The following is a 25,959-nucleotide window of genomic DNA, read 5'->3' as shown; positions in this document are numbered from 1 at the left end:
AGCTTTCCCCTCTCAAATCAGGTCTTACTCTTTCAGAAAGTCATTCACAATCTACAGACTGCCTGCCATATAGTCTCAAGGCACTTTGCACTTTTTATTTATTTATTTTTTTTATTTTTTTAAAATTTATTTATTATTATTATACTTTAAGTTGTAGGGTACATGTGCATAACGTGCAGGTTTGTTACATATGTATACTTGTGCCATGTTGGTGTGCTGCACCCATCAACTCGTCATTTACATCAGGTATAACTCCCAATGCAATCCCTCCCCCCTCCCCCCTCCCCATGATAGGCCCCGGTGTGTGATGTTCCCCTTCCTGAGTGATCTCATTGTTCAGTTCCCACCTATGAGTGAGAACATGCGGTGTTTGGTTTTCTGTTCTTGTGATAGTTTGCTGAGAATGATGGTTTCCAGCTGCATCCATGTCCCTACAAAGGACACAAACTCATCCTTTTTGATGGCTGCATAGTATTCCATGGTGTATATGTGCCACATTTTCTTAATCCAATCTGTCACTGATGGACATTTGGGTTGATTCCAAGAACTCAAACAAATTTACAAGAAAAAAACAACCCCATCAAAAAGTGGGCAAAGGATATGAACAGACATTTCTCAAAAGAAGACATTCATACAGCCAACAGACACATGAAAAAATGCTCATCATCGCTGGCCATCAGAGAAATGCAAATCAAAACCACAATGAGATACCATCTCACACCAGTTAGAATGGCGATCATTAAAAAGTCAGGAAACAACAGGTGCTGGAGAGGATGTGGAGAAATAGGAACACTTTTACACTGTTGGTGGGATTGTAAACTAGTTCAACCATTATGGAAAACAGTATGGCGATTCCTCAAGGATCTAGAACTAGATGTACCATATGACCCAGCCATCCCATTACTGGGTATATACCCAAAGGATTATAAATTATGCTGCTATAAAGACACATGCACACGTATGTTTATTGCAGCACTATTCACAATTGCACTTTTTATTTACAGCACTCAACAAAGTTTGCAATCACATGTGTATTTTTATGACAATTCCACTCACCGTTCTGTATCTTACTTGACTGAAATCTCCAGAGGGGAGGCACTCTGTCCTTTTTACATACCATTGTGTCCTCAGCAGGAAGTATAATGCCTGGTACCTAATAAATCTCACTAACTAATCACTTGGCGAATAAAAAATACAGACTTAGTGAATAATTATCAACTGCTAATAGCAGGCATTATCATTTGCTAAGAGCTATGAGAGTAAGGAGAATTGAGACTTAAGAGAGGACAATAGGTCAGAAGAGCCTTGACAAAGACTGGCTTTAGAAGGAGAGAAATGGAATAAGGAGGAGACTGTGAAGCCTGGATGTGGAGCTGGCACAGGGCTGGCTGAGGGTCATGCAGACACAGTTGATATAAAATGTGGTGGACACACGTGAAGTAAGTGGAAGCACTAGCCATTGCTCAATGTACCATGATCTAAAGAATGTTGCTAATGAAGACAGTTATTCTTCATTTATTTCCCACCCCTGAATCCATACTACATCCTTTATACCATGCTCTGTATCCCAGGAGGCTGACCGTGGTTCCAGCGTTGATTTGGCCAAACGGAATATGCTGGCAGGGACTACAGCAAAGGAGCAAAGAGAAGGTGGGTGTTCCCACTTTCCCCCTTCCTTAAGGGCATGCCTCTGAAGGCAGTGGCATTTCTGCATCACTCCAGCTCCTGCTTCCTGGTCCCTCTCCCTTGGCGCAACTCTTACTGGTCTCAGGACACTATTTACTACTCCTGTTCCATCAGTCCTGGGACCTTCACTAACCTGAGTCTCTATGTGTTTCTCTGTCCATTCCTCCTCCCTTGTTTGTTTCCTCGACTCTACTCACTCCTCTGTTAGCAGCCCCTTAATTAACGTCTCTTTATTCAAATCATCTGGAGACTATTCTGTTTCCTGCTGGGACCCTGACTTGCTTTCACTTCCTTTCTCCAGGTGACGGTATGTATTCATGTGCTGCATTTGGTACAATGCTAGGCACCAGTACTGCCTGCCAACAGGCAACATGATTAAAACTGGCCATTTGTCTAGCTCCATATTAGAAGCATCCTCTTTATTTCTGGGTAGCACTTTGGCTGATTGGATTTCTTGGCTCTGTCCATGGAGGGAAAGGCATCTCTTTCCCCTTCTTCTACTCCAAATGCAATGACTACACTGTTAACAACCTGATCCCAAACCTAAACTCTCAGTCTGAAGAGAGCTGCCTTAGAAATCCCAAACTGACAAGGGCATGGAGAATAGAACCATTAGCAGGCAAGAGTGCTTATTAGACTTATAGTCTGCAAAATTCAGGTCACCCAATTTTTTTGAACTGAATTATTGCACTAGCTGCCTCAGTTCCCTAATTTATTTTGCTGGTGTAGAGCCTGGGTCTTTACCCTTTTTTACCCTCACCCCCTCACCCCTACTCACATACACACAAAAGTACAGCAAAGTAGAATAGGAGGAGTGCAGGTGCAAGAGATTCTCTCCTGGTTCCAGTCCTATTTTGATGTTATTGGCTAGTTAGATTTTTCTCCCTAGACATATTGAACATGTACCACAAGATCTATAAAATGTCCAATTAAGAAACCAAATGAAAGTGTTCAGAAACCAACTCAGGTACATAGATGCATCATGGAAAGACTTAGAAAATAGAACACAATAATTTAAATATGTTTTTAAACTTATGGAATCATTTCTCTTGACATTCCCCTGATCCACACCCCCTGTCAGATCCTCAGAGCAGGAAAATACTAAGAATGAGTTTTCTAAATTAGGAATTGAAAAATGACCCATTTACTGAAAATCAAATGCGGTCTCTCTCACGTTCTGCAAGTACCTGAAGGAGATAGATATACGGAGGCCTCATTTTAGAATCTGCCAATGGAAGGGTCAACGCTTGATCTGTAGAGTCCTATTCACTAAGGAAACTTTTCCTTGCAGGATTGAAGGAGGGAACAGAAGACACAGAGGCATGGATCGTGTCTTCACTTGGGCTTAATGGGATGGGGCTGGGATGTCACCCTGAACTCAGACCTGAAGGAAAGGAAATATCTTGTTGGAGATTTAAGGTGGAATGAAAACCTGATTGTACTTATTCTAATTTTAGTTTCCTTCAAAAATTCAAAAAACACCACATTATCCAACTTGTGCTTTTCTGTAAATAGACTCATTCTCTTTGTTTTGAGGCTTTGGTTATTGCTTCTCTCACATTCTGAGTAGGAAATCTTATTCAGAGGCCATTGCTTATAATCCCAAGACTTCAGAGGAGACATGAAGTGGCCACCTGCTGCACTACCTGAGTACATACCCTCCTGTTTGCTGATTCTATGATGGGGATGAACAAAGACAAATATAAAGCCAGACATGGTGGCATGTGACTGTAGTCCTAGCTACTTGGGAGGCAGGGGTGGGAGGATCCCTTGAGGCTAAGAGTTTGAGGTTGCAGTGAGCTATGATCATGCCTATGAGTAGCCATTGCACTCCTGCATTCCAGCCTGGGCAACATAGGGAGATCATATCTCTAAAAAGGAATGTATATAAAAATATCTGGATCATACCTAAGTCAAGTCTTTGGTCATTTTCCTTAGTCAAGTTGTCTCTCTATTTTTTTCAGGAGGTATATGGCTAAAGAAAAAAATTCAGGCTTTTTACTATTAGTCTTGGGGTAATTGCTACATGTAAGGGACTATTTATAGGGCTGATTTATAAGTATGTTGACTATGGTTCACAACAGACATTCACTTAAGTAGGCATTCCAAGCTTTACTGTGTTGGTACTCTAGGGTGGCTAGACTCCCTTCAAGGAAAATCAAGAGATGCTCAAAATAAATAATTTTAAATTCAATTTTATTTTAAACATACAAGCCAACTAGTTGTAGTGACCTGAGAGTCAGAAGAAGAGCTGCATTTATGCCACAAGCTTGTTGTGGAAATTGAGGGAGTTTCCTTAACTGTTTTTATCTGTGAGATGAGAAGTTTGGACTTGGTGCCTCTGTGTTGCCCAACTGCAGGGACACTATCCACACTGTAATCTACATGGTACTCTAGGGAAGCCCCATTTCCATAGACCACAGTGAGAATGGTATCCCCTGAAGTGGTGAACTGCTGAGGTCCAGGTTCAACCTCTAAATCAGTAAGTATCTATTGATTACTCATTATGTGCCCCAAAATAGGCATTTGGAAGGCAAAAGGTCTAGAGCAAGCATTAAGAGGGAGGACAACTAACTGGGAGTGAAAATTATTTCACTATATGTTGATGAACTTGTTTCATAAGCTTGTGTTAAGAATCCACTAAGTGCCAAACACTGTACTAGGCTCGTCCATATATTTATCTTCTAAACTCAGCTTAAACCTGACTCCCTTCATGAAGAACCGATCCCCTCTCTTCAGAACTCGCAAGCTAGTGGAGAAGATGGACACATGGACAAATAAACAGAAACTTTGATAAGTACCAAGGTAGTGCTATAAACCAGAGACATGGTAAAACTTAGCCATGAGATTTTTGGATTATCTGATATTTTATACTAGTCATATTTCTCTTCTCTGTTGATGACTCACTGAGGTGTCAATGCACTTCAACTAATATTTATTGAGTAGGGAAACCACTGTTAAGAATGCAAAGGTGGGTGACGTAAAGTGTGTTGTTAAGGATTAGGAAATTCAGAGAAAATTTGTAAATAACACAAATGAACTTTGTTAAGAGCTTAACAATGTGCTACGGGACTCTGAGACAGGGAGACAGAGATGGGGGTCAGTTGGGTGGGGTGGGGAGTGGAGAGAGAGAGAGAGAGAGAAACACATGCATATTGGGCTTGGAGAATCAGAAAGGTGTCCTTGCAGGAGATGCCATCAAGGTGACCCATACTTGTTCTTCCAGACTAGGCCTAGTCTTCCTGGTTCACACTTTCATGGTTCCTGGTACTTTGCCTTGATGGCAAAGTTGTAACGATACGTTATTTTATTATTTGATTAACATCTGTGACACTAGATTATAAGCTCCTTGAGGGTAGAGACTGTGTCCTTTCTGCTCATTATGGTAGCCCCATGGTCTTGAATGGTGCCAGATGAGCTTAGAAGGCAGTCAAAAGTACTTAATAAATGAATGAATGAGTGAACATTGAAGAATAAGTAGAAATGGAAAAGAGAAAGAGTCCCCCAGGTGAAGGAAACAATTGGAACGATTGCCCTGCATATATGTTCCCATGGTAATCCTTAGACCACTTGTGAGCATTAGAAATGGCAAACTGTGCCCAACTCTCTTAACCAAGTGACTAGAGAGCTTCCTGACAGAAATTATGACAGTTGCAAAGAGTACCTCTAAACTTTCCTGAATAACCCAAGAAGAATTTGTTACCCTGATTAATAACCCAAGAAGAATTTATTCCCCTGATTTGATCTAAACTCTTCTTGAATCTAGTAGGTGCTCATCAAATATTTGCGAATGGAATTAGAGCAGGGATGGATTTACTGATGTTTTCTGTCCTACAACCTCTTGGAATAACAAGCTATCATTGCCTACCCCCTACCCCCTCCTGCTTCTCACTTAAGCCATGTCTTTATGCTGTGAGAAAAATGGCGCAATATGGGGAAAAAAAAGCAGGGCATCTGGTTCACCAGATATGCATATGGCCACAACATATGGCAAACCCAGGGCATTTGACCATCGTGCTCATTAGGATGTGCCGGCAAACCGGATGCCGTGCGCTCACTGCGTCTGTGTCGTTTTTCTCTCAGCATGCCGACCTGGTGTTAATCATCGGGACATACTTTCCTTTCGGAGCAAATCAGTTCCTCCACTCCTTTCACCTTTGAGTTTTTTCTAAAATTCCCTCCTCTTTTGTGTTTACTTTCAATTGGTCGGTTGCTTTTCAAGTTCACAGGATGGTCTTACTCTTCAGGTTTCACTAAAAATGTCAACAAGCCACATTAAGGACAAAAAATGACCACAGCAGCTCATGGGCTTCTCGAGTGGGTGGGAAGAAAACACAAAAATACGAGGTTTGTTTTGCTTAACGGATTAAAGAAAAATCTAAATTTCTCAGAGTTCGAGATAATTAACTTTGCACAGAAAAAAGAAAACCAAACCCACCCTGGATTCCCTGGTTTTCAGTCAGGGACTTCACAACTTCAAGAAGAGGAGGGCCAGGGAGAGTGCACCCCACCCTAACCCTGGCAAACAAAACAAAACAAGCAGCAATTCAAACTATTCAGAGGGGATGAATTTTCAAAAGCCAGGGAGCCGCTCATTTTGTGTGTTTGATAGTTTCCGCTATAATGTTCTGGCTCCACCGTTTCTAAGCCCATTTTATGTTTATACTCTCCTTTCTCCACAGACCTCACCTCCCACTTCCCTAAGAAAATTCAGGTTTTCAGTTCTCATCGGCAACTGTAGCACCATTCTTTTTAGTACATTTGCATATTCCATATTTGTCCAGGTTGCTCCTCTCCTGTTGCATTTCTGAAAAATTAGAAATGAGATCAAAACTCACATTAACCCCAATGTCATCCCCTTTACTCTCCATTCATTGCTACCCTTTGTTTATCATCTTTCAGCAAATTTTCAATCCATATGACAATGCTCCCATCCGAATCAATTAGAACCAGTTACACAAAATAGACTTCCTGATGCCCTCTGTCAATCTTTTCCTGAATTCCAGCTGTATACCATCTATGCATATTCACTTATTGCTGGATACACATTATTCCTTTCATCTGCTAGCAACAATCAAGAAACGGTAACAAATTCGTCCGGAAGGATTTATTCTCCACGTAGTTACCTTCTTCTTTTTCTTTTTAAGTATTGCTGATGATTTGATTGAACTTAAAATAGTTACAGGTTTTTCTCATTTAATGCCCACTCTATTATTTCAAGGTAGGAGAAATGCAGATATTTTTCTTCTAAATAGTTTTATAGACAAAGTGAAAGATTTTTCATTCTTGCTTCAAATTCATTGTGAAAACAGAAGGCAGTTTTCCCAGATGGAAATCTGTCATATCATTATGGAAATGTCAGATTTCCACCCGGGGCATATTGACAAAAAGCCATAGTTTTTGCCCAGGGGGTGGAATTTCACAAATTTTCCCAAGAAGAGCTGCACTCCCTGGTAGAAGACAGAGGCAATTTCTTTCCCCATTTCAGATTTGCAAGACTGAGTGCTAAGAGATTGGTTTCAGGCAAATACCCAAAGAAGAGAAAAGAAGACTTTAGCATCCCTATTACTGGCTATGGGGACTTGGCTCTTTTTGTGAATCAGTCCTGGCTCTATTTACTTTAGTGTGATGGTTACCCAGAGCTGCGACTCTACTGGCGACATCACATAAAATGACATGATGTGTCATCTTGCCAGACAGAAGAAAGATTTCATTCTTTGGCCACCTGATTCTGCCATATAAATATCACCCCTTTATTTAATAGTTATGCTTTCCTTAATTTTAGTAATTGTATTTTTCCCCCTGGGAATGGAGCATTTTAAACCTCTGTTAGTGGAGTATTCATGAGTGCGTTAGAAATATTAGCAAATCATGTCCATGTTAATGAATAATAGGACATTTAGAGGAAAATAAAACAATCCCCAAACATTTTCATACATTTATAGTCATCAGAATCTCATGCTTTAAATAGATGAAAGAGATTTGTGAGTGGCATAAGTCATGGCAGAAATAGCCTTGGGACATGAGTTACTCTATTCTGTTGCGTAAAAGTCTTTCTGCTGTGTATGATAGCCCCACAGATTAACAAGTACAATGTAAAAGGATCTAAATATTTTTCTTAAATAAAGATTTGCTGTTCTCAACAAAAAAACCTCTTCCAGTGATTACGCTAGTATAGGCACTCTGCTCCATTAGTATAAATGACTCCAATGTATTTTTTTTCCTAGCAGAAATACCTGCATTTAAAAAAAAAATGCAGCAATAACTTCAAACTTCAAAGGTCTCAACTTCAAAAGGTTTCTTGCATTCTGCTTGATGGGACAGCATCTTATGCACACATGCTTTTTTCCCTGCTAAATGCCTTAATAATGAGCTTGGGTTCAGATTTTGTGAATCGGAGCCAAGTAACTCTATTTTATTATATTTGCTGGGAAATGAACTAGCTCAGGGTAATTAGGAAAGCAATTTTATTAGCTTCTATTTCATAAAGATTGTTTTTTAATCAGAGTCAGAACTTACTAGAAATGACTCTGTGCTCATTGCTTGGGTCTCAGGAAATGAAGTGGGGCACCATAGGTCCTAACCCACAGTAAAGCCAATGTGATGAAGACAGAAGCTTTGCTCTTAATCTGTAACAATGCTGTAAAAATAAACCCAATCTGATGGTGGTGTAAATAAAAGGGTCACAGCTAACAATTACCTGTGTCTAGTTTATTATAGACCCGAGGCTTGATCACAGAGGAAGTTACAGCCTTCTTTTTTTAATTGACCAAGGAGTTTTGGATTCAAGTTGTGAACAATCCTGGTTTGGGAACTGGGATGCATAGTAAGAAAAGGAAAATACCAGATTAGGTGAATGTGTCTTCACGAGACAAATGGGAGAAAGAATTGGGACTGATGGTGTATTTAGATGACGTAGTGCAGCTGTGAAAAAGACAAATGCTCTCCAGAGGCCCACGGCATATACGGCAGGCGTGGTGGGGGCTGGGGGTGGTGCTTATAGGAAAACGGAGTTCCTGTAATGATGCCTCTCCTGGCAGCCACTTATGGAGCACGGCATACTGTTTGGGGCACCTCATTATAAAGAGAACATCAATACTGTAAATTAGAGAGAACCCAGAGAAGGGTGACAAAAAAGATAAAAGGATTAGAAGAGATGACCTATAAAGAAAGGTTAAAGGAACATAACATTTAAAGCTTTCAGGAAAAGGAGCTGGCGAGATGGAAGGCTATGCTAACTGTCTACAAATATTTGAGCAATAATAATTTTAAGGAAAAGGGAGGATTGCTTGCAGTAGTGGAGAATAGCCTAATAAGAAGTAACGGCTTGAAACTAAGAAAAGGGGAAAATGTCGGTTAGGAGACATTAGGAAAAATCTCTTCCCAGTAAGGGCAATTAGGCACTGAAGTGAACTGCCTGGGGAGGTGGTGAGGCCCCATCACGGCAAGTGTTGCAGGTATTTAAGGGGAGGTAGAACACTCAGGGAACTCTCCCTAAAGAGGCTCCCTAAAGAGCCCTCCCTGTTCTGAAGACATCCCTATAGAGGAGAATTGGGCAAGAAAGCCCAGGAGAACTTTCCCAATGGTCTCAACTGTAATTGAAAACTTGTAAAGTGAACATGTGGATGGTGGGGGTGGAGGTGGTAAATGTCCAGGAAAACAGCCCATCATATGAGGATAGGAAATATCTATCTGTAAAGCTGTTTTTTTTTTTCTACCATTGGTCATTAGTGTTGGTGTTTCTCATTTCCCTTTCCAGTCATCAAGGCATTTACATAAATCAGCACACAACACCTCCAGAAGTCAGCGTTCTAGTGGGAATAGAGGGATGCCTCTGACAAGGAGGCACATCTAAAAATGAATGGTGTGAGGTTGTGCACATCAGTTTCTGTTGTGCAAGCAAAGGGAAATAGAGAAAATTGCCATGTTTTATCATGTCGGATGAGCTGGAGCAGGTGACACCGTGATCAGGTGTGCATGCATAATCACTCCCCCAAATAATCGCCATGTGGAATAATTTCTCCCCAAATCTTGCAGCTTCAACTTATTCTCTGCAAGTGACTCATAAATCTTGGCCTTGAATGTGAATCAAGATTCCAAGCTGCAGGCTCAGGGGTTTGTTGGATTTATTCAACTTTAGTCTTTATTTATAGACATAAAAGTGTATTATTGGTTGTAACATCAAAACAAAAGAAAACAGATTGTAAGCATCCATTAATGTTTTCCCAAAAGGGAAATCACAAGTTTCTCTCCAGTCTTTCATTCTCTCCTTTGTAATATTAAGATGATGTCATAAACTTGTAATTACTTTGTGATGTTCTTGTGCACTTTGTATCTGTTGGTTCAGAGACGCAAATTCCCTCTCTGATCGGAATGCAGCAAACAATATAAGCAGGTGGAAGATAAGTCTTCAGTGGCTTGCATAAAGGAACCTGTGAAGTTTTGAATTCATACTGCTTAAATTCTGTTCTCTGGGAGGAGAAGGAGGCATTTTAAATATCATGGGTTTTGCATTATGTACATGAGATGAGGTATTAATTTTGTGGATCAACTTACTCTTATTACTAAAAAAGAAAATTATTTTGGCTAACAAATAAATGCAGAGGCTTAATGAAAAATATTATTGTTTGTATCAGGTAGAAATTTTTCATTCAGTAATCATATCTAGGAAAGCAAAAAACTGTAATAGAAGGGGTATGTTTGTATGCATATTATTAGATATTTGGCTTTCAAGTACCTGTGTTATTGGGATAAGTAGTAAATGCCAAACATAGAGCTGTGAAAAAGAAAAAATGATCACAAGATGGTGACTTTCTATTTTCTTGGCCAAATCTTTGTTCTTTTATTCCCGGCTCATCTCTTCAATTCTGCAAGAAAGAGGCCATAAAGTATCTATTTCTGAGTCCTCTTTAAGCCTTCCTCAGATTTCTTATTGCTCATTGCTAACCATTTTAATTTCTGACCTCTTCTGCTCCACTAGTTACAGACCCATTCACTGACCCTCTAGGATTTCCAACTCAATGATTTACGTCCTTGCCATATTCATGCGAAGCGGCACCAGTATCAATCGCAGAGAGCGGGAGAGAGAAAAAATGCTTCCCTATCATTCTCCTGCTTGGTGGCAGGAACAACTTTTCTTTATGTTTCTCTTTTCTTAATAATATTGTTGATGCTGGCAGTTTTAGGCATCTCCAGCAATGCCTCCCCCCTCAAAAAATAAATCCCCATTTGAGTTTTAGTTGCTGCAATATTATAGAATGAGAAGTAAAATTTCTTTGAGTGGTAGAGTTTGGGGCAGGATGGGAAGAAAGCCAGTGAACCTACAGTTCCTAATCTGATCAATAAATCTATTGATGTATGGGAGAGTCAGATGGGAGGGTGGGGTCTGAGGATGTGTTTCTGCCTTGACCTTAGTACTGTTTTTCTCCTATGGGGAAGTAGAGTCCTCATTTCTGTTTATCAAGGTATTGAGGGTTATGGAGCCATTCAGAAGGAACCGAGCCACATTTATTATTTGTTGCTTGTTCTGGTTTTAGAAGCTGACAAATTGACCAACAAATGTAGATGCCATTTGCCACCCTTGGCTGAGTCATTTGCATTCACAGTTTAGTAAAAGGTAAATTGGATCTAGATTTTTGTTTTGCCAGTTTCTTATACTTTCTGTATCTTTTTCTCAGACCTCTGTTTCATTTCCAGTTCTTTTCCTCATTCTCTGCATTCTTTACAATCCCAGGCCTCCAGCTACACCATCACCTCTCCTGTGAGCTCTGCATGCGATCAACTCTGTTTCTCTCTGACCCAGGCATGTGGTGTGTGGTAACACTGTTCAACATGGAATACGAATGCAGACTAATGAGCCTCTTTGTCAGGATGTGGACGTGCCCCACACGTCGATCCTGTTTAGTTATTAGAATCTGAAAACTTAATCATACACTCTAAGAAAAGGCTTTGATAAAGAATTTTACTCCTGCATGTTCATTTAAGACTTAGACTTGACATATTAACGCCAAATTTAAAATTGTGTCCTCTTCATTGCAATCCTCTGTAGTTACAAGGTTCTAATAAATATTATGTCCTCCCATCATGCAATTAAAATTTTCCACCTCATTTCACAATGCAAAACATTCACATGTTGTCAATCATTTTGAAACATGATTTTTTGACATCATATAATTTTACTTCATTTTTTTAGACAGACATCGCACCAGGAAATTATTTAAGAAAGAATCCTATTATATCTTTATTTTTCCACCAAATTTCACCTTCAAATGCAGTCATTTGCGTACATTTCAGTAATTTCAACAATAAACTTGCAAGAAGAGGGAATGGCAACTCCTCAGACAGAGATTTACATATGGGTTTTGCAAGTCTTGTGAGGCTGTGGCTCAGTTGCAGGCACCCCGTTAGAAAACACGGTTTTAGCCACAGGAAGTTTACAAGTCTCGCTGTACAAAGTGAAAAGGTTGCTGCTTGAAACAGCTACCACCTGGGAAGCTGGGAGAAAAACATGCGTGGGCTTTTGAACTTTCCTCTGTTTAATAACTAGCAGACACTAATGATTTGCCAAACATCCTGATTTAAAATGGCGGTAGTCAAAAGCAAGGCTGCCTGCTGGTTGTCAGGTAGCCCACCTGTTCTCCATACCAAAGTTCCCTGACCTGTGCCCAACGCAAAGCTGTTATCCTTTAAACCACTGCTATATGTGCATGCACATCTTGTAGGGTTCTCTCGCTAACATTCTGGTCTGCTGTCGAAGAGAAGCTTCTTACTGGAAACTCCACGTTGCCTTTTTAATGAAGGAAGATCCTTAGGGAATGATCTCATACACAGTCTTTGGAGAGGCTGGAGTGGGAGGTAGGGTGAGAGAGAAGTGATGAGGGCTTGTTTTGTCTGTGCACAGCAAGAGAATGCTACTGGAAAAATGATGACTAAGTTAACTGCTCAATTCAGCATAGAATGAACATCTTTTCCTAGTTTGTAAAAATATTGGGGTGGATTTTTTAAGAAGGGTCAATTGTATTATTTATGTCTTTGTGTAGTGTTTTTGAGAGGAAAAGTAGAAAACAGTTAGTTGTTGAGGGTAGGAAAAATGTGAAAAAGGGGAGCAGTGTTGAAATGATATCTATAGTCTACAGTAAGGTGTGAGATGCTGGTTTTTGGTTACAGTAAAGGGGCTTGAGGAAGCAGGAAGACACTATTTTGGTATGACCTAAAGTAGAAAGGTGATTAGAAGAGCTTGTTAAGTGCCAGTTGGGCATCATTTGTTAGCATAAGAAGTTAGTTTGATTAGCACTCATGTGGTATTCAAACCATATGCACTTTGCAATGGTTCAGGTATTTCCAGGCAATTGCATAATGGCAAGAACATGGAAGCCATTTACTATTAGGTAGATGGATACGTGGGTAGGTGGGTAGGCAGGTAGGCCTAGGCTCTTTCCTTATATTCTGCTGGTTTAAGGCATTCCAGGTTTTTGTAGATGCTGTAATGTGAATATCAATAAATATATCAGAGTAAAACATTTGATAGCACAGGAAGGAATTCTTTTAACATGGTTCCATCTAGTATTATATTCAAGTAATTACATTAGGATTTTATTAATAGTTAACCTGTGAAAGTACATGCTATGTAGTAAAATTTCATGGCACATTTTTCAGTACCTACTATGTACCTAAAATTATGTCATTTAAACCTCACACCTACTCAATGGAGTTGGTATTATTATACCAATTTTACTGATAGGAAACCTTAGTTATACTGCTAATAAAGTGGCAGAGTGCAGAACAAAATCTCCTATACTCTAAATGTTTGTTCAATGAATGTTGACAATTAAATCCATACCATATTCACTTACAGATATTCATACATGCATATCCATTAATTATACCCACACATGTCAGAATGTCCATCTGTTTCTTGATGGGATGATTAGGAAATCAGAAGGAGTTCCTTTATGATAGGCAAGAGCATGCTTCCCCCATCCTTCTTCTATGTAAAGGGCTTTGTAATGTTCTTTCAGTCCCAATCTAGAGGGCTGCCTCCAGGGATCAGGGGATGCTTAACTTTGTTCTCTAAAGCCAATTGTGCTACAAATGAAGATAGCAATTAACATTCATCATCCTTGGTGATTTTTATCTCCCTCTCTGGGTTTACGTAGGGCCTATCACTGTGGTACCTACCTGTATTGACAGGCTTGCCAACTTTTCATGAAATAATACTGGGAAGACATCCCCTTCCATGAGCTGTTCAATGCCTAGCCCACAGATAGCCATAGAATTTTCTCTGTATTATGAGTCCTTCATCTTCTGAACTTCTATGTTGTCTATATTTACCCAACACTAATGTCATGAAATTCTAATGTGATCCCTTTGAACCATCACAATATACACTGAAGAGTCTGTGTCATGATGTGTCTACATACTACTTACCATTTGTTTTAGGAATTATTTGGTATAAAGAAGAGAACCTACTTGAATAAGCAAAAAAGAATAGGTGTTATTAAAAGGCTTCACAGGTATTCATGAAACCCATATATACTGAACTTTGCCTCGCAGAAATGGGTAACTACTCGTTCCTCTCTCTTATCCCATCATCCCTCCTCTCTGCTTCTTGTTGTTTCCATGGTTTACTCTCCTCTCTCTAAAGTCTAAAGATGAGTTCCTCTGTGTACATACCTGTTTATACATGGCTCATCATGGCTGCTTTCAAATGGTGGCCTTAGCCTGCAAATCTGTATGACTTTTCAGCTCACATTCCTTACGATAAAAGAATACAGATTCTGCTTTTCCTATTTTGGACTCCTGGGAGAAAGAATCTGCTGCAGCACCCAGGTCTACTCCTCGTCTAAGCGGTGTTATGGGGGAGCAGAGTGGGAGAGGAGAGGTCATGCATGCTGGGCTACTGCTTTCAGGACACTGGGCTGGTTTCCTAAGAACAGGATTAAGGGCAGAAAGGTTTGTATCTGTAGTGTCAGTTATACTAAGGATTACATGGAGAGGAAAAAAATGGACTTGACTATGTACAAGGATGAATTTTAAGTCACTACACTTAAGAGAGAAAAACAAAACTCTCATGTAGAAAACTGTGTACTAGACATATTTAGATAGCGATGCTTCTGCAGAGCACCGGGGAAGCAGAAGTACCTAATCTGAGATCTGAAGTCAAGAGTCTTCATTCTTTCTGGGCTGAAATTACAAAATGTTTCTTGGAAGCTTATATTTCTGTTCCCACACACAAACCCATTTGATGGAATCCAGAGAAAAGAAAAAGGTGAATTCATCCAAGTATTCTTCCACTCCTATCTGCTCTAGAAGACACTGAAGAAGCACCTTCCTCCATTCTAACACATATGATTTTCGTATGTAGACATGGTCACCACCAGGCATTGTTGGCTTTCTGATTATCACTCCAAAATACTGAAGGCCACTGAATATTCAGTTAACTTATATAGATATTTCTACCAGGCTGTTTTTAGATCATAATAGAGACTTCTAATAATGTTGAGTAGATTTATCTGATTTGCTGAGAAAAGGTCATATTATAATCAATCATTAGGGAAAGACCTACTGGAGGGCAACTTCTCTCAGTACCTGGGGGCCCCCTTCTCCTCCTGGGGGCACCATTATGGTCTGCTCATTCATAACCACTTCACTCAGTTCAATTGCTATTTCGCCAGACTTCAGTTGTACTAAGGCAGTCAATTCGCTCTCATGAGATGAAAGCATTTGTATTTGAACAGGCTGAGATATCAAGTTTCTTTCTTTCATTTTAAAGTTCCAAGCAGAATTATTATGCCTATCACAGGATGACCAGTATGGCCTATTAGGTAAGAAATATGATCTCATTTCTAATATCCTATTTGCATATTTTCTTTTCCAAAAGGTGCTTTTCGCACAGGTCGCTGGCCCCTGAAGTATGTGTCTGAGGGCTTATAAGGGGCTGATTTCCCTCTAACAGTGCTTCACCTTCCGGTTGGAGTCAGGCATGCCTATAGGAGCTTGAAGGCTGTGTTCTAGTCCTGCTGAAAAGACAGTACTAGCAAAAAACACCTTTGCGTTTTCTCCATCTTCTGAAAACTATTAAAAGCATTATATTTTGTCCCTACTGCTTGAGTACTTGGTCTCTTTAAGGGACTTAACCTTGGGGTGATGCTGAAAGATTGCCATTTTCATGCAGACTATCAAATTGCTTCACCAGGTAAAATATAAAAATGTAATGAACCCAAGCTTGACTGTAATCATACAGCAACAAAATCACTTGAAAGAGCCACTGGCTTCCATTTTCTTTTCCTTTGAAGGCTTGTTATTCTGAGTCCTTGCTCCTTCCAGGACCATGTAAACAACAACAAAAATAACTCAATTTTAAAGTAAGCATTTACCGAACACTGTTCTAAATGCTTAACCTGGATTATTCAATTAATTCTAAACACCAGGTTTTTTGAGGTAGTATTTTCACCTAATTTTCTAGATGACGAAACTGACATTCAGAGAGGTTAAGTAACTTGCCTAGAGTCACAGATCATGAAATGTGAATAAAGAACATCGCCAAATGCCAGGCGCAGTGGCTCACACCTGTAATCCCAGCACTCTAAGGGGCAGGCAGATTGCTTGAGTCCAGAAGTCTGGGACCAGCCTGGGCAACACGGCAAAACCTCTTCTTTACAAAAAATATGAAAATTAGCCAAGCATGGTGGTAGGTCCCTGTAGTCTTAGTTACCCTGGAGGCTGAGGCACGAGGATCACCTGAGCCCGGGAAGTCAAGACTCTGGTGAGTGGTGATTAGAGATTGCACCGCTGCAGTACAACCTGGGAGACAGAGTGAGTGAGACCCTGTCTCAAAAAGAAAAAAAGAAAAAGGACACAGCATGGCCCAGGTGACCTCCCTTTGTGATCATTCCCTTCCAGGCATACCTACATTCTTTTCCTCAGTCCTTTCATCTCAAACCTGATGAGGCATCCCAAACCATCCACCACTGTGAGGCTTTGAAGCAAGGAGAAAAAGAGGGGAGACAAGACCAAGGAAGAGAAGAAAGCTCTAAAAGGAGACTGTGGAGGGCATGCTAAGAAGCTGATGTATAATCTTTTGAAGAAGGGGAGTGGAAGAGAAGAGGCACACTGCTTCCCAGTTTGGAAATGCTCATCTGTGTTTTCAATGGCCTTTTTCTCTGCTAAAGAGGCCTCATAGATGAAAATAAGCAGCTCATCAGACAATAGGCACTATGGAAGACCGAGGCAAAAGGCTCTTCTGGAGAAGAGAAACTTGGCATCGGGGTTTCCTGTGATGCTGTGTTCCAAGAATTATCTCCGCAGGAGGATGTGAGAAGCAGAATCTGGTCCTTCGGAGTGGAATCAAGAATCAAAAGACTCTGGGTTTATCTTTCCTTCTCCATACAAGACCAGTGGTATTATGTGAGGGGAGAGGCAAGGCAAGATGCTGTCATAGGAGAGCTCGTAATGGGAGAATGTGGGTAAAAGTCTAATAATCAGAAAGTGATTAGATTAGTGGTCTAAGCACAAACCCTCTTCCCCTGCGGGCTGTGTAGTGCCAGACCCTGGTGGCATATGAGGCCCCTGGCTGCATCCATGAACTCCTAACCCTCTAGCCTGCTTTCCTCCTTTAGTCCTTGTTATCACTTAATGCCTCACATAATTTACTTGTTTGGTTATTTTTTATGTTGCTTCTTCCTCTATGGAGTGTAAGCTCTATAAGGGCAAGGATTTGTGACTATTTTGATCGCATTTTGGGGATCTTCTCAGGTACTCAGTAAGCATGGTTGAACGAATAGTTGTTGTTGTGGGACATGCAATGGGACGGTGTGGCCGGGGCGCCACGCCTTTGTTTTCTTGTTCACAATAGTTGTTCTGTCTCCCTTTCCCTCCTTGTCTCAAGTCTTAGCCATTTTATGGCCATTTATGGCAATCGCGTTTGTGTTTGTTTGTTTTTGTCTTTGGTCTGGGCTCTCTCCTTTTCTTTTTTTTTTTTTTCTCCTATCCACCATAACATATTCCATCCAGTGTTTCTCACTGTCATTTGGGAAAAGTTTCTCTGTCCCTTTTTCTGTGCCTCTTTTTCTCTCCAAAAATCTTAATGTTAAGCCATAAAGTGGAGTGAAAAAGATGAGGAGGACAATGTAGGGCAGATAAGATGACTAGCTATTTATTCCCAGGAGACGGGTAGTTGGAAAGGACCCTGGTGTCAGGGAAGAAGACCCAAGGGGATGCAACCTTCCTACTCTAGGTCCAAAGGACTAAGTTACTAAGGACCAAGAATCAGCCTACATCCACATAGGCCTGTGCATTAAGAGTTTACCAGCATGAAACCATCAAGATGAAATATTATGCTTTTTATAAGAAAGACGATTTCAAAACCTTCCTTCATAATACTTCCTGGACAAATACCATGCACATGCATATTTATTTATTTATCTAACAAACACTTCTATCATTCTTATTATGTGCCAGGTGCTGTTATAAGTGGTTCAAAAATAATATTAACTCATCCAGTAGTAAGTACTATGGCTACCACCCAGCCCCCTTATTTTGTAATGAAAAAATAGAAGCAAGAAGGGGTTAAGTCACTTGGTTGAGACTAAGAGGTTAAATAGTGGCAGAGTTGAAATTTATACCTGGATACCCAGATCTCCAGAATCAATACTTTTATTTACTAGCTAGGACACTTCTCCAATATTTGCTAATACTTTTGAGGTATTGGTTATGATCTCATTAAAAATCTCCTTTAATTCTCTAGATCCTTACAAAGGAGGTAACAAAAATCCACAGTAGAAGACAGGTCGCTATTTTAACTTCAAAAAAAAATAAATTTTCTGATTTGATTTAATACATTGATTATCTAGTATACATATGTGTGTATATGTGTACATACATATATATTAAATGAATATAAACATACATATATCAGAATATATATATGCATATACATATATATTCAAATGCTACATGAATATATTTTGCCTAATCCATACAGAGCTTCATCAATATTTCTTCTTTATTCTCTTTTATGCCAGCAGCTTTCTTTATGCATTTCCATTTTCCACATTTTTCAGAGTGATTGGATTAGGTTGCATACACTTCTCCTGAAATATTAAGTGCATACAATCCGCATTCACACGCATTGGGCCTATAGTTATGATCTATCATTTCAAAAATCCACACGTTAAAAAAGAGCAGAACAGGCCTTGAGTGCTATGAAGTATTAGGTCCAAAGAAGCCCTTTCCATTCATCTTTTCACTAATTCAGGAACTAATAAGATCCCAGTGTTCCTGTCTCATTGGCAAATCCTTTGTCCTAAAACCACTGAAACTACACACACTCACACACACATAGGCATACTCACACTTATCTGCTCACATCCACTTTGTATATATAAGAGAACTAATTCATTTCATAATGAGTAAGTTGCTGCATAGTCAAGCAGGAGAAGGGCACCCGATTAGTGTGCCATTCCTGAAATTTCTAGATGGGATATGGTGTCAGCACAAGTGTCAATCCAGATTGTGGAGCTTTGTCCCCAGGACTATTTTGGGGAAAAACTAGATACAGAAATGGTTGAGCAAGACATCATTTTTAATGCCAAATTGACTGTACCTGATTTTCTCTCTCCCTCCATACTGTTTCTCCCTTACGATCTTGATCATTAAATACTCCCAGTGTCGAAAGTTCCACTGCTGGGTCTTCCGTCTTTATTTTTTCTCTCTCACTTTTTGAAAGTATAATAAGGCAGGTTTTCTTGTGTGGCTTATGAAAATCAGTCTTCCTGCTTTAGAGTCAAACCATGTTTGTTTGCAGTGTAATTTCCTGACTGGTAGTGTCTCACTGTGCTAGTGTCCTCAATACCCGCTTGCCTTCATTGGGCCCACAATTTTTTCCACTTTTATCCAAGCAATTCCTGCTATGATGCATGCTCACACCTCTAAGCATACATTTGCTTTACTTCTATCTTTCCTTGAACTCAACTATTCAGAACCTCTAAGTCCCTGTCCTCTGTCTTGGAAGAGTTTATGACTAGTCTAAGGGTGAAACTCCAAGGAGAACTAAATCACTAATCCCTTCAATATTTTCATTGATAATTCATGAAAAAAATCAATTTGATTGAATTAGTCAGTTTCTTCCAGATGGGAAAAATCTTTTGTTATGTGTAGGCATGATATTATTCACTGAGTATTTCAGTTCCTACAGTTATTTATGCCTATAAAGTCTACAACGTCCAAACACTAAGATTTGGTCAGTCATCTTTGTCTGTACAATTCACCAAATAAAGATACTCTCACATATGCACATACCCCAGTGGTTAACATCATGGACCAAACATCCTGATTATTTTGTGATTTTTTTTTTTTTTTGTATTACAGCTGGATGTTTTGGCTTTGTATAGACAGATTACAGAGTGCTTCCCAGTATGCATCCCTTTGAATCTGCTTTATTGATGTAGAACAAAGTTTCATTTGCTCACAGATTTTAATTTAAAAAAGAAAAGCTAATGAATGTTGGATTGCATTCTTCAGGGAAGGTAATAAGCCTTGTGTGTTATATAAAAAGCTACCGCCCTCTGATTGTCAAAGTTTACTTCTTTCTTTTTAGATTCTTCTTTGTATTGTTTTACAATCTAGGTATATCTGTTTAACATGAAATGCAGAAAATGACAGGGCTCAGACAGCTACTGCATCCAGTGACAAAGATTACTGTCATCCTGGCTCATCAGTTAATTCATCATTGGCAATGGTCCATTCCATTTCCTGGTAGCCTAGCAACAGCCAATGATGGGGAGGGCTGTTTGCCATGTGACAATGGTATGTGGTACTTTCCAGAATGCTTTTACATAAAAATAGGATGATAATTTATAAATTTACATTTTTATTTTAATAAATGGGAATATTTGGTTTTAGGGGTTGACATTCAAAAGGGAGACAATTTTATTTTGCAGACCATGACTTTAAAGTGCTGGACTGGTGACTTGATAACAGAAATGGAGCTATCAATTTCACACATAAACAGGGTTTAAAGTTGAGCCTGTGAATGCCTTACTTTACCTTAGTGAGAGTGATATTCTCCCACAGATTAACTTTACAGAAATAATATAATTAAAGGAGAGCTATTCTCATTTCAGTGAGCATGCATGCACACACACACACACACACACACACACGTGCTCACACACAAGACATAGAATTTTGAGTCTGGACTTTGGCTCCTAATTTTTTATAATAACTGTTTAGGAAAAAAAAAAAGAGAAATCCATGAGCAAAACAATAATTGTTGTCCTTAATATATATATTTTTTAAATCACAGTTTCTCATAATCTTCCTAACCCTCTATTGATAATTCATGGTTTGGCAACTCATTTGAAAATCTGCTCATTTGTTTTCACTGATTGAATTCCCTGATTGTTAGTGTGTGTAAATGTATCAGCTACTTTTGAAGCTATCTTCTGTTAAAGAAGTGATAGGAAATCCTATTTAAATGTCATAATGCTTTTTCTCTTGTTATGACAGTACATTGAGTAAATAGTTTTATTTTAGTGCTATAGTTAAGAAAATCTATAATCACTTTCTCATAAATCTTTTTTTAAAAAATCTATATTTAGCCCCATCTGCAGAGACAGGAGTGGAAAATAGGCGACTACCTAAGACATGAATTCCGTTAAATATTAAAGAGATCTCATCAATGATTTTATTAGTCTCTGAGCTCAGTAAAGGCCTCACTGACATCTAAAGCCTAATGATTTTTCTTAAATATATTTAAAGCCCTGCACTGCACCTTTAAATATTGAACAATATTGAAAAATATTGAAGCCCTTTTTTTGTATATTAGCTTTAGGCAGAACTGTTGTATGACTTCCACTCCTTTCATGACATTGTAATGATGTTACCACATACAACTTTATCTTGCATGAAAAGGTGAAGTCATGAGTGATTTCTCCAATTTAAAAGCACTCAACCCTCACAGTGCTAGAAATGAATATTTTGCATATATTCATGCAACAATGATTCAATTTAAGATTTCTATTTTCAAACATTGCTTGAAACCTTCACTATGTTAGTAGTAAAATTGCCAAAATGTGTAATAAGATTTATTATAGATGAGTAGCATTTTATTTAGTATTTCATGTTAACACGCTTTTAGGGTTACCTGGTTTAGCAGGAGAATTCATCTTTCTTTTCTAATCAGAGATAACATTTTATTGTATTTTTAAAAATACTCTTCCCATACATATATATATTGTTGCACAAACTGAATTTTCTCTTGCTAGCAGCGTAAACCTAAACATTGCTCATGTCAACCTCGGTGTACCCTCACACAAAGGCGCTCTGATTAAAAAAAAAGAAGGAAGACTTCCACTTCTTTGTAATTTCTGTCCCTTCTCTCCAGAATCACTGTAAAGTCCTTTTGCTGTGCATCCTTAAAATGGGTTCAGAATTTTCCTGCAGACTTGTTATATCCTTGTTTATACTGTGTAGATGCTTGATGATGTAACAGCATAAAAACGCACGTTAAGTTTCCTAGAAGTCACATCAAGGCATATGTTACAGGCACAAAAAGTATAGGTTGGCGGAAGCTCTTAATTGAGGGGCTGTGTTTCTGAAAGAGGTTTGCACAGATGGAGGAAGAGATGTATCTAAATGTGGTTACCTATGAGCTTATATATGAGAGATAGGAGAAGTGTTAATGACTGCACCTGTGATTGTTACAGGGGAGGCACAAAATGGTATAAACCTTTACTAGTTCTATGTTCATTATCCATCTTTAGGCCCTTAGGTCTTTTCATGTCAGATTTTTAATCATTTCAGCAATGGAAGAGGGAACCTTCCACAGACTGGTTTCACAGGCATTAAAGCAGTGCTCTTCCTCCCCAAGTATATTTATAAAGTATACACAAATGTACATACACGGTCACACAAATATACGCTCATACACAAAACAAGGCTTTGTATATATGGGGAAACTTATACCTCATGCCCAAAGCACAGAAAGGAAATATTAACCTGATTTTGATTCAAAGGAGACCTGTAGTTGCTAGCAACTAACCCCATTTGCCTGTGCAAAGCCACTCACAGATTACATGTCCATATGAATGCAATTTTTCTTTGATTTTCTTTAATTTTATAGTTAAAAAATACTGGAAACTGGAGAGGCAACATACGAATTAGTGCAAGATAGTGACTTGTTCTGCATTTTTGGGAGGGAAAGAGAGTGGCAATCTTATTAGGCCCCTGTGTGGGCCAAATTTTCCTAATTACGTGGAAATCAGAGGCAGCCCCTAGACTGCGGTATCTTACCTGCACAGAGTAAACACTTCCCCGCTGTCACTAATGTCCTATAAATCATGTTAAAGAGAAGCATAATTAACATTTTTGATCAAATCAAGCTTCAAAGCCATGAGGTGCTTGAGTGAATAAAGCCACATATCCAAATCAACAGTGAATAGATTCTCCAGGGAAAGGGAATGCTTAGGATGGCTCTACATTCCTCCCCAGCCACCCACCCCTACCCTGTGCATACCAGCAGAAGGCAATGAAAGTTTGGGTGAGAAAATCCTCAGCAATGTATCAATGACATTCAGTTTCATGGAAACTCATCATGAGCAGAGGGCATGGGGTAAGATACAGAGACAAGAAGCAGCCGTGTGTCTGAGAAGAATGAGCAACTTCGTTTTTCAGTCTGCTAAAAACGTACCCTTTCTGTGCATAGTCAAATTAGTTTTACTTGCCCTTAAAACCATTTAAAGAGGATGGTGTTTCTGGTTAAAGAACAGGTGTATTTGTGCAAATCATTTCTATCTTTGTTTTTTATGTATCTTGAGAAAATATCCACCTAGTTGTCAAAGGCTAAACAGATCTCAAGTTCACTTGGAGGTGGGTGCCCAAGTGGAATAGTTGAAATATATTTCAAAGATGTCTAGCCCCCAGGAAAACATCCATAGAGAATCCTGGAACTCTTGCCATGGGAGACAGTGCTTTTATTTCTTTCAGTCATAGAAAAAAGACTTTAGTTGCAAATTTCCCTGGAAGTTGCTGGTTAATTTCCATACACATCAAGGCATAAGGAGTTGATAGCAAAGCCTTGATGAAAGACATAAACAAAGGTGGCAGAGAGCGGGAGCCTTGGATGTACAAGTAGGACAGTAACGGAGGGGAGAGAGAAGCCAACAGGGGAATCTAGGTATGACATGTAATTCTCTTCCTCAAAATGTCAGTTCTGATCTAAGTCAGGGTTTGGCTGTGAGAAAGTCTCAATAAGTATCATCAACAACAAAAATAGAGGTGGTAATGGAGGATACCTCTTTCATCCCATACACATTGTCATTGAGGAAGGACATTTGCCTTCAGTCCCTTCTTTGGCCTAGGTACTCAGGGAGAAAGTGCCCTCAGATGCTCCCTGGGATGTGGGGAGCAACAGTTCCTGGGATTGGAGTCCCATGTTCCTCCTGTATTCCTGCTGCTCCTTCCCCAACACCTTAAGTGGATTTGCATTCTTCTGATTTATCATTAGCACTGGCTTTATCCCTCCCACACAGAGTTGGGATAGAGCCTCTGTGAGGAAGTGATCACAGCTACTTCCTACTCGGGGTGGATACATGGGTGCCTGGGTGTGTGTGTTGGGGGGCAGCAGGGATAAGCCTGGGGCTTATCTTATTAAGATTCCTTATTTAAGTAAGTAAATACAATATGAAGAGTCGAGGAACTGTGTGTACCTTGAAATGAAGTACATTTTCTATTACAGTAGTATAGATTAGGTAGACTTTGACCAATGTATACTACATGCATTGGTATGTATAGCGCAAGGACAATAGATTCTGGGTTTCTGGAGTCTATTCCAACTTTAGAGTTTCAAATATTATATTTACTGATACAGATATGTATTGTGTTAATGAAGTATATAATTTTAGTTATATAACTATGTTCTTTTCAAGAAAGGCATTTTTAAAAATGACAAGAACTTAAAAGATTTTACATTTTATATTTGAAAGGCTTTTTATATAAGTGAATTCACAAATCAGAAAAATAATTCTTTATTGGGTCATGAGTTCTAAATTGTGACTCTGGAAATATGGTCACTACAGTTATGCTTATTGCTCTTCTTCTTTCTTAAGTCTAATGCCTGGAAAGCAAACAGCTTATAAAGATAAATTCAGCCAAACTGGTTATTCATCCCCTTGGAAAGACCAGATCCCTCCTCACAGTTTTACTCATTTCTTTCCATTTTGCTTTATGTTGTTTTACTTTGCTGAGTGCAGACCAACTTATTTGTGTTTAAAACGAAGAGAGAAATACAGCTGGAATTATTCTGAGTAAAAATTTGTTTATTTCTCTATACAGAGGAAACCTGTCAACGTGAACATATATTATTATATAGGGGCTCCACTCCATGCAAATCTTTCTTGGAATTCTTGTTATTTTTGTTTGTTTGTTTGTTTGTTTGTTTGTTTGTTTTTTGAGATGGAATCTTGCTCTGTTGCCCAGGCTGGAGTGCAGTGGCGTGATCTCGGCTCACTGCAAGCTCCGCGTCCTGGGTTCACGCCATTCTCCTGCCTCAGTCGCCCAAGTAGTTGGGACTACAGGTGCCCACCACCACACTCGGCTAATTTCCTTATTTTTAGTAGAGACGGGGTTTCACTGTGTTAGCCAGGATGGTCTTGATCTCCTGACCTCGTGATCCGCCCACCTCGGCCTCCCAAAGTGCTGGGATTACAGACGTGAGTCGCCGGCCGGAATTCTTTAAGTGATTTACTAAGGTTAGGTTTTCAAGAGATTGTTAGATCAGTTTGATCATCTCTGTTCAAAAAGAAGAAAAGAAAAGCTCATTCAAATAGTCGACTGAGTTTTAATTGCAATAGTCTTTACTCAGATATTGCCCTCTGGGAGATGTCTTCACTGACCATCTTAAAGTTGCATAACCTTTCACCCTGTGCATACTTACTGTCTTCTTTTCTGGGCTTTATTTGTCTGCAAAGTACATACCCATTTGGCCTACTACAGATCTTAACTATTTGCTTGTTGCCTTTCCCTCCAACCCCCAACTGCCCACCACACATATGATGTCAACTCTATGAAGGCAGAAGTTTTTGTCTGTTTTAGTCACTGAATCTCCAGGGCCCAGAATGGCATAGGATATATAGTAGTCAATCAATCACTATTTATTTAATAAATACAAGGAATGAATGGATTTGATTTATCAAGCTGTTTTTCTTAATGTATACCATAAATTTAGATGTGAGTAATTAGCCAAAATTACTCTTTTTTGCCCTCTATCTCTTCTTG

General features: G+C 39.3%; 2 long non-coding RNA genes across 2 annotated transcripts in view; both read left to right on the top strand.

The window, feature by feature from the left end:
- Window positions 1-3,440, top strand: part of LOC139357857 (uncharacterized) — a 28,638-nt gene extending 25,198 nt beyond the window's left edge. Inside the window, exons 2-3 of the long non-coding RNA XR_011611755.1 lie at window positions 1,572-1,650; window positions 2,978-3,440. This is a non-coding gene — a long non-coding RNA (uncharacterized lncRNA). The remainder of the gene's footprint in view (window positions 1-1,571; window positions 1,651-2,977) is intronic.
- The window catches only part of LOC139357858 (uncharacterized), a 276,436-nt gene that overhangs the window by 158,420 nt on the left and 92,057 nt on the right, over window positions 1-25,959 (top strand). The gene's annotated exons all lie outside the window — the stretch shown is intronic.

Source organism: Macaca nemestrina, chromosome 13, assembly GCF_043159975.1.
Source record: "Macaca nemestrina isolate mMacNem1 chromosome 13, mMacNem.hap1, whole genome shotgun sequence".
Lineage (NCBI taxonomy): Eukaryota > Metazoa > Chordata > Mammalia > Primates > Cercopithecidae > Macaca > Macaca nemestrina.
The sequence above is the reverse complement of the archived record's forward strand: the minus strand, read 5'-3'. Positions and strand labels throughout refer to the sequence as shown.